Below are 17,170 nucleotides of genomic sequence, written 5' to 3'. Positions count from 1 at the left end.
CACCCTGAATCAGATCTGGTCCTGTTACTCTTCAGTGTTCCCTCCTGTAGTGCAACTGCAATCTGTTTTTCTCCACAGAGATTGTGGTGAAGCTATGTGTCCCGAGTCCCATTTTTCTGCCTGGACTTTCAACATCTGTTCTTTCTGGGGTCACTGGTAGCTGCTTTTCCTCCCACTTTTATTAATTGCCCTTACAAATACAGGCCTTGATCCATCTTGGCAGACCTCTCAACCAGTATGAATGGTTGCAAGTGTCTGTCCAAGATCACAACCTGGTTTAGAGCTGTTCTCTTCCAGCTCCTTCTGTTCTTTTTTTCTGCTGCTCCTACTAAATGTGATTGCAGTGGATGGTAACTAGAAAAGGTAGGGAGAGAAATGGTGACTGTGTAGGGAAGGCCACAGGCGTGAGTGCAGCAGAAGTCAATCCCATTGAAGCTGTAAGAAAGCCAGGGAAGGAAATGCAGCAGGACAAAATGCATGCCACTCTACCCTGTTGCCTGCCAGTGCCAACAGAAGCAGCTATGCCTCAACCATGCTAACCAGATGCTAGGCTACAGTGACTGGAGAACATTTTCGACCCCTTTGAACAAGGACGGCCAAAGTCCTTGCAATGTGTCGGCTTCTCTGCTTGGTTCTGAAACCCGTGTTTCTCTGGGCTGATTTCTCACAGTTCCTCTCAACAGTTCTATCTCTTGAGACCTCAGACCATGTGGTCTTGGCTGCTGCTTTTGTGGGAAAAGAGAAACGCTACCAAATCTCCTGGTGAGCAGGATGGTCTGTGCTTGCAGGACAGTTGCTCTGGAAATGTGAGGAGAAAGCTTCTCCAGCTGTCAGCTCCCCTTTAGATCCACACCACGTGGAGATTGCACAGAGCGGAAAGGAAGTCCATTAGCTCATATTAAACCTTGAACAGGCTCCCAGTTAGTTTCCTTCCCTCTCACCTAAAGGCTACTGCTCAGCTTATTTCCAGGGAGGACCCGTTACTTAAAAGCAGGATTTATGATCCCACAGAGCCACCTTTCATCCACACCCTAGCCAGAAATCCCCTAACTTTTTGCTCGGATAGACGGTGGCAATACTAATTTAGGCAAAAGGTAACTGTGCTCTGGCCTGTGAAGTGAAGCCAAGTTCCTGCCTTGCTTAGGGCTCTCCCAGGAAAGGGAGATGGCTGGCATGTTGGGGAACAGCAGCAGGATGAGAAAACCCGTAGACAGAAATACAGTCTTTCTCTTCATAGTGGCCCGAAAACCTGGCTTTGGATGCTTGTATTTTCTGGTCTAGAGTCTGTCCCTGAAAACAGAGCAATCCCTGAAGAAAAGGTGGCAAACCAGCCTTTCGTTGGGACTTTTCATTTTCTCTCCACAGTGGTGCCTACACATACCAGCTTCCACTGATTCTCTGTTACCTGGGCCTCTTCTACAGCCATGAGACTCCCAATGTCTTCCTACCTGCACTTTCTGAACAGCTAGGCTAGTTTTTTTCCATATGCCCCTAAAAGCTGTTGGAACCTTTCTCCTGAAGGAGTTAGACACTTAGAAACCTACAGCCACCCAAAGCCAAGGTTTTCATTTCTTCTTTTGTGTACTGGTTTTCTAATTTCAGCAGTGTAGAACAGTGCCTCAGACATTTGCAATGATCATTGACTTCACTTTTATTAAGGAGACTTTATTCATGGTAGTATTTTTTCTTTTCTCTTTATATTTGCAAAGGCACTCATTAGTTCCCAGTGCCCAGTTATCATTAACTCGTTCCACTTTTTCTCCACTGTTCTTTTCCTTCCCTTTATCTTTCCCCAGCATAACGTAACTGACTCATTTAGTGCTCACTTCTTTGCTTCATTTTTATTACTAGTATTATTTTTGTCTTCCAATGTTTGAGCAGATACAAATAGGCACTTGGTGTGACTTGATGGGTCTGCTGACATTACTGAGCCCCAACAGAGATGTTTCTTCCATATTGAGGGACAGAATCAGGCTCTTAATGGACAAAATGCAGTAGGAGACAGTAGTAAATTCCAAGAACATGCAAGGATATGTTGATATTAGTATGCAACAGCGATTTTAGTCCTCAGGGCACACCAGGAAAGCCATGAGCATTGGTGCGCAGAGGTGCTGTGGAAGTGATCCCTATTGCACATTTAGCACTACAGTTCTTTTTCCCTTACCGAATTGCATTTTGGTTTCTGAAACCAAATTGCATTTTATGACACTGGTGTGCATGAGTCATGCTGGTTCTTATCATTAGCAGTAAGGTTAGCTTTCACTTCAAATTGTCAAGCAAGTCCTTATTCCAAGATTCAGCCAGGTTAATGTTGCTTGCGGTATAAGTCCCAAATCCTTGGCTTTTTAGGAATATATATGAAACTCAGTCTGAGCTGTTAGGGTGAGAAATGCTATGTCTGTATTAATTGCATTCTTGTTTGTTCACCTAAGAGCCTAAGCTTCTTTGAGATTCAGTGGTCTTCTAAATGCTCTGTGAATAGGATTTGCACCAGTATAATGGTTTTGGTAAAAGGTTTGTTTGGTTTTTGTTGTGTTGTTGTTTGGTTTGTTTTTTTTTAAATCAAAATAGCAATACTAGTGCATTCTGTAAAGCTACAGGCATTTTGATATAAAGATACTTAGACAATTTACATAGGCACTGGCATAGCTTTCCCGTTTCAGAAACCCACAACAGTCAAACTGGAAATGCAAAAATCCTAGGTATGGCGCCTATTCATCCAGCAGCAAATACATGTAAGAAACCAACCCTGAAAATGCTTAATGCTCTAAGCTATGTCATCCTCACACATCATCATATACTGGATTTTTTTGAATCATCTAGTATATTACTTCTGTAAATAAGAGATATATTTTTCTACCACTTTGTGACTGTTCTGTTAGGAGAAAGGGGAAGGAGGATTGAGGACTGTATTGATTTAACTCCTCTTTGTTGTTCAGACCAGTGCATTCTCTTCTGAGACACAAGTTCATAGTCTTGTTTGAAAAGCAGACTTCATTGCACAAGTCACTGCTCAGACACGTGTTGACAGTGCTACTCCTGATACATACTTCCAAGTTGCAGCAGGTAAAAATGAGGCAGTGAGTGGCCCTGACAAAGCTCCTGGGAGCACCAGCTCCAGTGATACCAACCTGGCAATAACTAAACCTGACTACCAGGTTGGACTAAACTGCATGGGACCATGGGCCCCTCTTATACCACCATGGAGCAACACCATGGCACCACAAGTCTGTCACAGCCAAGTCTCTGCCAACCTCTTCTAATGTTTGGGTCACACTGTGGTGCCACAAAACAAAGTTTCCAGGGCTACCACCCTGTAGAAGTGCCCCTTCCCACACTGCTGTGCTATGCAGGTCACAGCACACCCTCCTTTGGCCGTGCCAGCAGCTGCCTTTAGCCCTGTGAAAAGATACACAGAATATATCATCTGTGTGTCTGTCTGTGTGCATCCCTGTGGTTAAAGCCAGCTCAGTTACCCTTGCTGTGGTGCAAGCAGATGGAGCCTGGAAAGGATATCTTAAAATGGCATCTTGTGGTCCCTCAAAGGCACAGATGAAGCTTCTCCCCTCAGCTCGTGCTAGTAACCCTCTTGCTCACTACCAAAGAGAAAGAGGCTTGGCCAGACTCTGGTCCTTGCCCTGGTCCTTGCCCTGACCCTACAAAATCTTGCCCTGACAGAATGCCTGGAAGGGCCACCAGGCATGCAAGTGCCAAGGACTAAAAGCAGGGGACTTCTGCTTGTGGCTGGAGATGGGCAAGGCCAGGCAGGCTGTACTGGAGGCTCTTCAGAGGAGGGACGGTGGCTCCTCAGCCTGAGAGGGGTAAGAGGGAAGTCTGCTGGAAGAAGATCAGTAGCAGGGAGTTGCAGAGGAGCTAGGGTAAGAGGCTGGACCGCAAGCTCCCCACTTGACCTACTTTAGCAGGGGTGGTTGTTTAAATGGAATTTAAATCTCTGCAGATATGTGAGGAACTTCCTGGCATCACCCGAAGACATGCAGTGACAGGGGCAGAGCTACACCAGTCATGCATGTGCGCAGCCAGAGCCAGGACCGAGGTTCTCGATGCCACAGAGAGATTTCTGTGGGCATCGGCTCATTTCTTGAGCAAGCAGGGCTCCATAGGGTGCACAAAACCACCAGTAAATGGGGAAAAGCAAAAAAATGTTACAAAAAAATAGGACAGCCTCATAAATTCAGAATAATGAGTCAGTTGCCTCTCACCTCAAAGTCACAAGTTTTTGAGGGGAAAAATTACTTTGGAAAATTCTTTAAATTGTATGCACCTGCATTTTCATATCTCGACTCTGGATTTTGTCTTGTAAAGTACGTGTTTTCAAACTTCTCCCCCAGATTTTCAGTGCTAGAAGATTTCTTTATTCTCTTTCTTTCCTTCTTTTCTTCTTTCTTTTCTTTTCTTTCTTTTTTACTCCCTCTCACCCTCCCTCCTTCCCTTCCTTTTCACCTTCCCACCTGCCTTCTTATTTCATATGTATTTACAAGAGTCAGACCGGGAAAATTAAGTAGATGATGAAAATTAAGGTAAGAGTAGAAAAACCATCATGCTATATTCATTTACTGCAAAACATTTGGAACAAAAAATAAATAAATAAGAGAAGCTGAAGGGACAGAGTTCATATTCTGTTTCTGATAAGTCCAAATTAATTTACCTTTTGCATGCATATGGCTGGTTTTTACTGCTCCACTCACCTCAGCTGCAGAAGTGAAGCAAACTTTTCTCAAAACCCAGTCTTCTCTGTTAGTAATATTTTCACAGGCTCACCACCCCCTCCCTCCTTCTTCAGCATCATTTTCTCCACAGGGTGACAGGATTACAGCTGTCGTGCCCATTTGGAGTTGTGGTGCATGCTCTGTCATCCATGTCACTGTAACTCTATATCTTGCTGGCAGTAAAAAGTGACACAAATTGTTTTCCTGCCAGATAAACATTGTCTAGTAGATTTAATGCTCATAATCTAATGTGAGGAATAACATTATATGAGCAACAGCAGTCAATCTGCTTACAATGATTATCCAGTATTGCTGGGGGGTGGGGGGGGAAAGAGTACTACTGCTCCAAGCCTGTGAAAGCTCAGTACTTTTCTGCCCAGTTCAGCACCCTCCAGGGCAGCGGCTTACAGCAGCATGACCACACAGCTGCAAAGCCAGTGGGCCGATGTGGAAACTCAAGCTTGGGAATGGAAAAGGAAAAGGAAATGGAAACTCAGCTCAGGGCTGAGGGCGAGTAGCGCATGCTCAGCAAATGGCAGAATGAAACCCCAGCAAATGAAAAAAAGCAGCGTGAGTACAGCTTGTTGCACAGAATTGTGATTTATCTGCTTTTATTTTCAATAGTTCCAGTGGCATCATGATGTAGGATTTTATAGCCTATTAAATCATGCCTGACGTTTATGGATATAGTTTAGAGTGCATGCATTATGAATAGGCAGTAGCCTCCCGGTGGCTGAGCAGCAGTTTCCACTCACAGGTCTTACTTCATCCTCAAGCCCTTTTATAACTTTAGCTCAGAAACTGCCAAATACACCCCAAAATCAAAGATTTTGGCCAAGACTACAAAAAATTAACTTTTCTATTCCCATTGAGTTACAGGTCATTCAGATTGCTGTGATCTAAAATGGCCTTAATTTCTGTTGTTGTCCTCCATTTCCAAAAGCAGTTCTGCATCCAGAAGTGTTAACCATGGCTGCTTCGGGCGCTGCATGTTCTGCAGTTTCCATCAGAGCAAACAGATACCTGCTCACAGCAAAGGGGTGGTCATCAGCCCAAGTCACTGACAATCTTTTTGGTCCATGTAGGGAGTGCTGTAATTAAGCCTGGAAATTTGAGCTGACCCCAATATTAGCTTGGGAGATGGCTGAGAAGAGGCGCAGAGGTGGGTGGACCTGGGTGCCAAGGCCGGACCTTACCAGGCCCAACTCTGCATGGGTCTCTGGTGGATACGGAGACCTGCCAACCCCTTCCTCTTGATTTCAGCTTGAGCTCTGTTCTTGGCAACATCAGCCCAGTGGGTTTTGTGTCCTTTTCATGTGCAACAAGCAGTATCTGAGTGTGCTTCTGCTCCTACTTAGTGTTGGGCATGGGTGGTGCTGGAGGATCAGAAGATGGAATCTCCATGTACGTGCATGGGAGGACAGAGGATTGGGCTCTGGACGTGTTGCTCACCGCCTTGCACTCTCCTCGCAACCTATAGTTCATCACTTGGGCAGTGGTGGGATGGCAGCATTGCCACGGCTGCTCGCCTGACATGCGGTCCACCGCCCCTTCCCACCCTCGTGGGCGGACAGCATCTCACTAGACAGACCTGTCCTTGCAGCCAGCACCTAAGGAAAGCGGAGGCCAAGTCTGGGGTTGTGCCAGTCGAGGCAGGCTGAGAGGGCAGCCAGGAAGGAGGAGGAGGGAGGGCAGCTTGGACAAGTCCTGTCAGCTTTAGCAGAGGGAAAGGAAAGAGCAAGGCAATGGGTGAGGATGCACAAAGCAGTCAGGAGGACCGTGATTTTGTTTCAGCTGCAGCCTCACCAGCAATTGCAGGGGGAGAGAGAGGGAGAGAGTGACTGCGGGAGCAGCTGGGTAGGTGACCTTGACTGGGGGGGAATTCAGCCTCCCTGCCTGTTATCCGGGGGAAAGGCCTGTGGCCAGGGAGGCTCCTCTGTGTCAGAGGACTATGGCACAGGGACCTTTGTGACCAGAAGGAGGGAAGGCTTTGGCTGCCTGGAGAAGACAATTTTGTATGCCAGAGCCTGAACTAAGCACAGATTTTAGTGGTCACAGCTACCACCACAAGAGATAAAGACACATTTCACTCTTAGATCCTTACAAGCGGTAATTAAATTTTTACAACACCCATGTGAGGTAAGTGTGTAATTATCACTCCTATTTTAAAGCTAGGAGAGGAGAGAGGGCAAGCAGCTTGCCAAAGAAAGGCCAGGTGGTGAGTCAGTGGTGGTGCCACCATCACCAACCAGGAGCTCCCCGTTCCCAGTTCCCAGCCCAGCCCGCACACCGGGCTGGTGTGGCAGCCTCCCTGCTGAGAAATGAAAGCCAGCTGATTTCTCAAGCACTTTGATGAAAGAAGGAAGGTTAGAAATAGCCCGCGGCTGTTTCTAGAGAAAGTGTCAGGGCTGAGGGAGAATTTCAGAGGAGGGGAGCGGGAAAGGGGATGGTGGTGAAGTAACCAGATATGAGCAGCTACAAGGGGAAGGGAGCTGACAAACCAGAACCCAACAACAGGGTGGGGAAATGGGTCACTAGAGAAGGTAGATTTTCTTGAGAGAGGCCTAGGGGAGAGAGGGGAGGCAGCAAGAAAGCAAAGAGCAGTGGGAAGGGAGTGGAAATGGAGAAAAAAAATCCAGTGAGAATGTGCCTGGTGGTGTTTGAAAGCTGTCATGTTAGGGGGCAGACCAAGAAACGCCACTGAACATGGGGTCTTACAGTGCCTGGGCAATTATAATCACAGTATTGTCTCTTGCACAGCAGCTGGAGATCTTGGAAGCTTCCGTGGAGCAGGATAAGCATCATTACCTTTGTTTCACCTACAGGAAAACCAAGTCTCAGAGCAGTGAAGCCACTTGCCTATGGTCATGCAGCAAGGCCAACGCATTATTCTGGTTTAAACTATTAAGATAAATGCAACTTGAAATAAGAGGGGGACAGACAGGGACACATTGTTCTCAGTGGCATAGGAGAGAAAAAGAGAAGAGATGACTGATGTCAGCTGCCCAAATCTATTTTTTATAGCTCCAGAATACAAAATGCAAAGCAAAATGACAGGTGGAGGCTGTGAGCTTTGGATCTTCTGTGCTTTAAACTACAAGCTAAGGAATACTAAACAGGCAAATAAACCACTATATATACACACACACAAATACATTCGCACCCAAGCCTTGATGCTAGCATTAGTGTGGTCTATGCCCTTAAACAAGTTATTTCCTCAGTTTGCCTCCTTTCAGCAAAATTAAGTCAACAATTCGTATCTATGACTACAAAATGGAGACACACTTATACTCCAGAAGACCTTCTCAACACCAAGTATTCTTAGATTCCCAAAGTGCTTTTATAGAGTAGAATAGAATAGAATAGAATCATTTCAGTTGGAAGGGACCTACAATTATCTGTAAGCTGCACGTAACCACCATCCTCATGGGGTCATTTATTGGTGATGGTTATGTGCCACAGAGCAGAAACCATAGGTCTGACAGGCTGTGGCTGCCACACCAAAATGAGCATCATCTGAAAAAGCAGAAGCCCAGGAATAGCTGCCAACGTTACTGGTGGATTACATTTTTGAGGTAGTACAGTGTTTTTAGGGCCTAAGAAAGAGATGCTTTTGTAAAAGTTCCTCTTCGTTTCAAAAATCACCTTTCCTTGCCTTTTTTCCTCCTTTTCCTCACAAGAAATGACAAAGCCACAGCTATTTTTACCTTAGTTTGAGGAGGGCAGAGAAGCGTCCTCCAGCATAAAAGTGAGAGGAGAAAACCAGTGTAACACACGTGCCAAAGGGATCAGGCAAGAGCCATATAAAAGATAAGGGCTATTTTTAGTAACACTCTTTCGGTATTAAAGCTTCCACCACTTATTCCAACTTCATTGCCTGTTCTTCCACAGGTAATCAGCGGCATCAGAGGCTCCCCCTCTCCACCTCTCCCTCCTCCTGGTGCAGAGGGCCGTGGCACTTCAGCTGTGCAGTGCTACCACCCTCTGGCCACCGTCAACAGCACAGTCCTCCATCCTCAGGAGTGCCCTGAATTCAGTCATCAGCCTCGTACATCCCTGTGAGATAAAAGCTGCCTTTCAGTGTACCCATTAAAGAGAGACAGTGATTTGCACCTGATGCAGCTCTGCACAACACCTATTTTGGCCACTTGCTTCTATAAAGCAAGGTGAAGGATGCAAAGGTCAATGCTTCCAAATGTGTTGGTCCTCTGCTGGTCCAGCACATGTGGCCAGTGAGTTCATGTCCTCATGACTCCTTGTAAGGACACACCATCCATATTAGGATGGCAGTTGATTCCTACTTTGAGGATGTCTTTTGTGGGATGAGACGATCCTGGGTCATTTTGAGATGGAAGTGTTAGAATGGCACTTTCTGTGGTACCCTGAGCAAGACCTATCTTTCAGCACCTCAGCTGCACCACTGAAAAACAGAGATTGTACACCTTAGCTCTTGCCCATGGGTGATGCTGCAGTGAATTTTCATGAATGGTTTTGATTGCATGGGCATGAGAATATAAAAATACCAAGTTGTGTAGCAGTCTGTCCATGTCATTTTGCACTGACGCTACCAACACTGAAACTCTTGCAGAGACATTTGTCAGTGGGGGCACCTTCTGCCCATCAGAAGTTGCACTGAGACCACTAGATCATCTCCTAAGGAGCAGCAAGAAGTTATGGGGTGGGAAGGACTGGAAGAGTAAAAAAGAATTTGTGACCAAACCCAAAGTGCTTGGAGTATGAGAACTATTTCACATACTTCTACGTCAGCAGACAACTTATTTTGCTGATAAATTCCCAGCTTTTTTGGTTTTTATTCAAGAAAGTATGCAATGAAAACAGGCATAGAGAGAAAAGCAGTCTCATAAGCAAAAAAGTAGCTTCAAAATTCAAAGGGCACATTCCAGCCTGATGCTTTTTTTGGCAACGAACCATGTGTTGGTTTTCAGCTGTTATAGGACAAGGAAGCGTGAGGAGCATAAGTGACAAAGTGCTTTCCTGCAGAATTGTAGCAGCTTTATAGCTCTTTAGGAGCAATGGAGGATCACTCTGGCCATGTCCTGTTTGAAGAGGCAGTGAAAGCATCCATTGTTCTTTATCGCTTCCTTGTTACAGCCTTTCCTTACAGGTGACAGCCTGGCACACCCTTTCCTGCAAGTGTTGTGGGTAAGGCTATAAGGAGGGCTTTGGCTGTGCAGTGCTCACTGGGACTTCGCCCAAACTCCTCACCTGCTCTCCCAAATCTCTTTGAAAATGCTATTAGGTTTGTGACAGCAGCACACAGGTGGAAGCCAAGTGGAAACATACAGGGTCACACCTCAGTGGTCCTGTAAAGAACTTGGTTCGGTAAGACGTCAGAAACAGCCATTTCAGTCAGGTAAGAATTTAGCTGCCCCAGTAAGTCATTTAAGCCTATAAGTAGATTTTTCTATGGGCAGAGCAATTCATGCTGGAAGTGTTTTTGGGTTCCTTTTTTCTCCCTTGATGCAACAACATTGTGGCACAACCTTTTGTGTGGACAGTGATGCAGCGATGTTCCTGTGTAAGTGTATTCATAGCATATGGTCTATTTTTTGCCTGGTAACAGCAATATTGGCATTACTATTTTTATACAGGTGTATGCAAATACATGTTAGAATCTTAAACTACTGTCCCAGCAGCAAGTTAATTATTTCTATGTGTAGACAACCCCTGAATGCCAGCAATGCTATTTCATTCTCCAGCTTCAAAATGGGAAGACTGTTTAGAGCTCCATTGTTATCTTATGAAAAGGGTCTCATTTTGTAGCAGTTGAGAGTCCTTGGGAAAGGGAACTATTCTGTTTCCCACTCTGAATTTCCCACCAGAAACACGTTGGATCCAACCAGCTGACAAAAATAAGATCAGATCAGGGGTTACTAGTACCATAAGTTCTCACTGATTAAGAATCACTTTGTTTAGAGAACATCTGTGTAGTCCTGCGGGCCTGGCATGGCACTAGAAAGCAATGGAAGTGGAGACTGGTTTGTTACATTCCCCTTCTAGGCTTGGGAATGTCTCAGAAAGCAAAAGTTCCCAAGCAGCCAATTTCCATGTGGCCACATTCAGACACCACACTTCTGGGTGGTGTGGCACTCCTGGTCTTCCTCAAGAGGAATATAAAAACATAGGAATGACTGTACTGGCTCAGACCAAGGATCCATCTAGTGCAGCATATTATATCCAACAGGGTCCATGAGCAGACAATTAGGGAAGAGTAATAATACGTGAAGCATATGTGATGTTTCCCTGAGTTACTTCCCAGGCTTTGACTATTTTTAGCTCAGAGCATCTTCTGAACCTCATGTCATTTGTCAGTAACCTTCAAGAGATTTTTCTTCCAGGTAGTTGGCTAATTGCTTCATGAGCTCTTGTAAGGCTTTTGTGTGCACCACATGCTTTAGCAAGGAGTGTCACAGGTTTACCAACACGTGCATGACCACCATTTGTTTTTCCCCAGCCTGGGTCCTAAAAGCATCATCAGATGGCTCCTGGCTCTTGTGATGGAAAAGGTAATGAATAACAGTTCCCAAAACAAACCACCCCTTCTTTTCTTCTCATCTACCCTCCTGTCCATAACCAAGTGCTGATTTATTTAAAGAACAAAAACAAATAGAAAACCCCCACATCTACTATGCCCACCATTTTGTTATGGAAATGTGCTTCACAAAACCAAAACTGAACAACTTTCAAAGCAGCAGCTCTTGACACGTCAGAAATCGTCTTTCCCTTTTTCACCTCCCCCCACAAGAGAGATCCTGGCTACCTGCCCAGATGAAGAGAGCACCATAGCAAACAGGTATCTTGCATCCACTTTTCAATGGCCAAAACTGGCATGTCACGGGCCTTTTCACAAAAGGAATGAATCTCAAAACTGAAGGAACTTTATACAAAGACTGTACTTAATCTTTGGTTCCTCTCTGGGGACCAACAGCAAATGTGTGTCTTCAAGTGACAATATTTGTGGCAAGTAAATCAATTGGCTCTGTGCTGTGGCTTGACTTTGGGGGCACTGCTGCTTAAGCCATTTTCTAATGTTGATTACATGGTGCCTTAAATAATAATAATAAAAAAAATTCCACAACTTCATCATCCAGTAAAGAAGATTACATTCATCAGTAATAGATTTCCCATGCTGCAGCTTATTTTCTAAGATGATGCATGTTCCTCTTGGGAGACAGATGCTCTACTTCATTTGTTATATTTGATGGAAATTACAACACCTATGCGTAATCCAGATAAGGGATGGGATTCTCTTGCTCTATAACTCTAAATTTCTCACTAGCTGAGTGGGTAAAAACATGCATAAAGCTGAATGGCACATCTTCATGCTTCCCAGGGAGATGTTCTCCATCAAAACCTGCCCAGACAACACAGGTGAAGAAGGCATGTCTTACAAGTCCCTCCTTGATATACCTTCCCACAGATGAATCTCCCAAGACAGAGAGAGTCCTTTCTTAAACTTCCTTACAAGCTGGAAAACCAGAATAACTTTGCAGCAGAAATAACATGGTGGGTTGTATTTATTTTATTTTATTTTATTTTATTTTTATCCAGCAGCTTTTGTAGTTTCTACAATAACTTTGTCTCTGAAGATCCCAAACCAACAGGCTGGCTCCTGTATGTTTATTGACCCCCAAATCCTTCTAGCCGCCCACCAGACATCAAGTCTGACCAACACAGCATAGAGGAAAGGATGGGTAAAAAAAATTAAATATATATATATATATCAATAAGTGTTATAGTTTACAGACATCAAATCTGTAATGAGGAAAGTGAGGAAAATCACAAGTCCAGACTTCCTCCCTGAAAACACTTGCCACCAGCTGCCTGTATTTAAAATGCCTTGTTTGGTGCTAAGTGCCACATTATTATACAAAAAAGAAGCTGATTGAAAGGTTACTTCCTAATTTTGTGTGAGAGAGAGCTCAAATCATCTAAAACTCTGGAGGTCAGTGCCATGAGTGCTTGATGAGTGACAAGACTTTCTGCAGTTTGCTTAAGAAAACATTTTTTTATGAATATGTGTTTGTGCTCAAGTAAGAAAAAGAAATTTCACTCCAAATGAAAATAAAAATCAGAAGCTGACTTTTATGAGGTTTTTCACCTCTTTTCCCAATCAAAAAAGATGAAAGGAAGAAAGTGGGTGGGAAAAGCCCAAGCTTAAAAATATTTATTGATTTAATGTAACTAGAACCATCAAGTGATCTAAATCAGTTGTGAAAAATTTGCCAATATTAAAAAAAAATAAAATTATCAGAATAAAATGTAGATGCTCTTTGTTTTGCAATAACACTTCAACTTCTTCCAGAGGCTAAATGGCTAGCACAGTAACCAGCAGAGGCCAACTGGACTCCCAGGAAGAAACAACATTTAACTGTACATACAGACTGCTGCAACGAGTGGGTCCCTGTGGCAGTATAGAACTGGCTTGTTTCATAATTTAGCATTTTAAAATACAGACTGTCTGTAAATCCTTGGTTTATAGATGGTTCAGTGACAGCAAATGGAAAAGAAGTTACCTTAAGCTGTGTGTAAAAAAGGAAGTTACATGGATCTGTGAAGACTCTCTTAAGGTGTGCAAGAGTTGATTTCTCTGTGGGCTAAGACTGTTATGAATTAAATTTGTCTTTGGGAACCAGAGATAGCTTACAAAGAAAATGCCGTAATCTTATGTCATTTTCTAGAGAAGGAAAATTGAACAGCTGATCTTGTCATGGTATGTTAATCTGTTTTGGCTTATGGTGAGTCTAATTCAATGGACCTCCTTTAATAAATTGATAATATTAGTATTCAGGTCATTTAAATCATGGTCTTGCCTGTCTACACTGTACTCTGTCCCCTCCCTCCCCCATGGATGTGGTATTAGTTTTCCTGAGGCAAAGGCACAGGGAAAATGGGATTAAACGTGCAGGCAAGAGCCACAGGCAAAACAGCCGCAGAGGTGATGTCCTTCAGTAGCTGTATCATAGAATTATGTAGGTCAGAAAGAGACCTTTAAGATCATCAGGTCCAACTGTTAACCCATGACTGTGCCAAGTCCACCACGAAACCATATCCCTAAACATCATATTAATGCATTCTTAAAACACCTCCAGGGACGGTGATTCCACTGCTTCCCTGGGCAGCCTGTTCCAATGCTTGACCACTTTCTTCAGTGAAATTTTTCCTAATATCTGATCTAAACCTTCCCTGGCATAACTTAAGGCCATATCCTCTTGTCCCGTTGCTGGTTATCTGGGAGAAGAGACTGGACCCCCACCTGCCTACAACCTCCTTTCCGGTAGTTGTAGAGAGCATGAGGTCACCCCAAGCCTCCTCCTCTCCAGACTAAACAATCCCAGTTCCCTCAGCCGCTCCTCACAGGACTTGTGCTCCAGACCCTTCACCAGCTCCGTGGCCCATCTCTGGACACGCTCCAGCACCTCAGTGTCCCTCTTGCAGTGAGGGGCCCAGAACTGAACACAGTGTTCGTGATGCAGGGGACAATCACATCCCTTGTCCTGCTGGCCACGCTGTTTCTGACACAAGCCAGGATGCTGTTGGCCTTCTTGGTGACCTGGGCACACTGCTGGCCCATGTTCAGCCAGGTATCAACAAACATCTCCAGGTCCTTTCCCACCAGGCAGCTTTCCAGCCGCTCTTCCCCCAGCCTGTAGCACTGTGTGGGGTTGTTGTGACCCAAGTGCAGGACCTGGCACTTCTCCTTGTTTAACCTCATACAACTGGCCTCAGCCCAGTGGTCCAGCCTGTCCAGACCCCTCTGCAGAGCCTTCCTATGCTCAAGCAGATCAACACTCCCAGCTCAACTTGGTGCCATCTGCAAACTTACTTAGCTTCTGATCTCTTGAGCCTACGGCCACCAAAGTCATTTTCTTGGACACAGGACAGAGGCAGAGTCCCTCCACAGTGGGTCACTTTGGACCCAAGGGAGGTCTCTGATTATCCAGTCCCCAGTGTGGGTCTGCCACTGCCCTGCACAGCTCCAGAGCGCATGGGCCACACATGGTGGGTCAGCAGGTCTGTTGTCACCAGCGCACACGAGGTGGCCCCTGGCAGGAAGGAGAGAAGCAGCAGCAAAGGCTGCAAGAAGGGCTGATAAAACAGGGGAATGAATTTCACACTCACCTTGTGAGACTTGGCAGGTCTCTGTCCTTGAACCAGGCCAGAGCCTTGAATTAATTGGTTATGGCTCTCCCAACGCTAACTTTGGTATTTGCTGAGGCCCTAACTGGATTGCAACATGATGAATGTACACATACCATGATTCTATAGATAAGATAATTAGGAGATAGATCAGTCATGTGCATGTTTCATGTTCCAGCAGTGTTTATGCTGAAACATGCCTATCTGTGGGAGGACCTCCTTGGCCTCTTTGCACCAGGTGGAAAGCACGTATCTTTGATCTGAGCTCCAGGAGCTGAAGCAGTTTGAGATTCCTGTGCAGAGCCTGTGCTGATGCAGTGTGAAGAAGATACAGATCCACGTGTCTGACAAGTCTATGAAAAAAAAATAAATCATTATTACCTGGATGCAGCGAGCCACAGTGGGTGACGTGCAGTTGTCCTCCAAATGGCAATGGACAGCTGATAGAAAAGATAGGAACAGCTCCTCAGTCTTTTCAAATAGGTGCATGATTGTAAACCAAAGCTGCCAATTTGCCTACTGCCAATCATAAATTTGTCCAGTGTGCATGGAGACACGGGTCAGCCCCATAATGCCAGACCATACGCCTGTCACTGTGCCACCAGCACTGTGGTACTACAGTGCCACCCTTACCTCCAGGGTCCCAGAGAACACAAAAGCTTGGTGTTCAGTACCTTGCTGGGGGAATCTGTTAGAGTTTTCTCACAAAACACAAATGAGAAATAAGTAGTAAAGCAGCTGAGCTCGTACAGAGGAAAAAGACAGCACAGGAGCTAGGTATTATCATTGCGTAGGAGAAAAGGTTTATTTTGTCACTTAATTTACCACCCTCAGAGACACAAATTCAGAATGCACATAAGCTATAATACAACCAGGTCACATGATTTGAAAGGTGAACATGTTTATATGGATCTGACAGCTGTTAATGATGGCTTTCAATTGAAAAAGAAATCCTGGAAGAGAAATTGCTCGTTAAACAAGTCTAACAGCATTAATGTTTTCTAACAGCATTACTTTCTGGAGCCAGGTGTTGCAAAATTTAAAGTGTTTTGCTACCTTTATTTAGGAGAAGATCCTTATGAATGTCATAATCTTTTACGGCCATTTTATGCTATAATGGGCTTCAACCCATGTTTTTCTATGTATGGTTCATAATGAGATTAGTGGAGTGTAATCTTCATGCAATTTAAATAATAGTCTCCAAGTGTCTGGCATTAGAAATATATTATTCTGTATTTCCCTACGGGCACGATGTTGCATCCCGTAATTGTAAAGTATTTATCTGTGTCATATTACAAGGCATTTGGTTTATTTTAAAGGGGATAGTTTAATCTTTTCTTTGTTTTGACCATGATATAGTGTGTTAATTACAAATTGTTTGATTTTTTTCCCCATCTGTTGCAAAAAGGCCAAAGTCTTTAATTTAGTATTTCGAAAGTAGCCCGTATGAAGTGGCCATTGGCACAGTGCATGGAGCAGACGCTGACTCAGTACAGAGATCACTGCCCTAATGTCAATTTACCCCGGTTAATCTTGTCTTTCCAGATTTCAATTTATATATCTCCATTCACACAATCTGAATGGTTAATTCCCATATTAATATTCTTATTTGTTTGTTCTGATACCTGGGTATTTCCTAAGTTTCCTAACTCTATTGACTCATTAAGTACTCACCAGTTCTTAATATGGCCAGCGAATTCAAAGTAGAAAAAAAAAAGCTATAGCAAATTCAGATGCCCTTTCCTTCCTCCAATGGGATTTAATTCTGCTGTCACCTTCACTGATGGACAACCAAAAATAAAAAATAATTGCAATCAATAGAGTTGGTGGTCCAAAACAGTTGTTCCCCTATCACTTTATGACATTGAGAGGGGAAGACCTTGCTTTAGTTTCTTTCATCCTAACGCAGGTGTCTGAAATGGGTCAGAGGAACAGGCGAATTACCTCTTTGTCTCTACTGACTATAGCAGGAGTTTAGGCAATTAGCCCATGTCATGCAAACGTATATCCCAGGCTGTCCCGTTCACGCTTGCAGTGTGTTTGCCTTCACTTTGTATTACGTGGCAGGTCCATCACAGATCCAAGGCTAAAAATATATCCAGCAGAGGAAGCGGTGCTGTCTGGCTCCCTCTGAAGTGCAAGCAGTTACAGTATGATGGCATCTCTTGTAATAAGGTGCCCTAGCATAGGAGGATTTATATCAGCATAAAACTGGAGTAAACTCCAATAACTTCATCAACCACTACCTTTGTTGTGATTATCTTGTCCACCCCAATGCATTT

The sequence above is a fragment of the Falco rusticolus genome, chromosome 5 (assembly GCF_015220075.1).
Source record: "Falco rusticolus isolate bFalRus1 chromosome 5, bFalRus1.pri, whole genome shotgun sequence".
In the NCBI taxonomy this organism is placed as follows: domain Eukaryota; kingdom Metazoa; phylum Chordata; class Aves; order Falconiformes; family Falconidae; genus Falco; species Falco rusticolus.
This window is presented reverse-complemented; position numbering follows the sequence as displayed.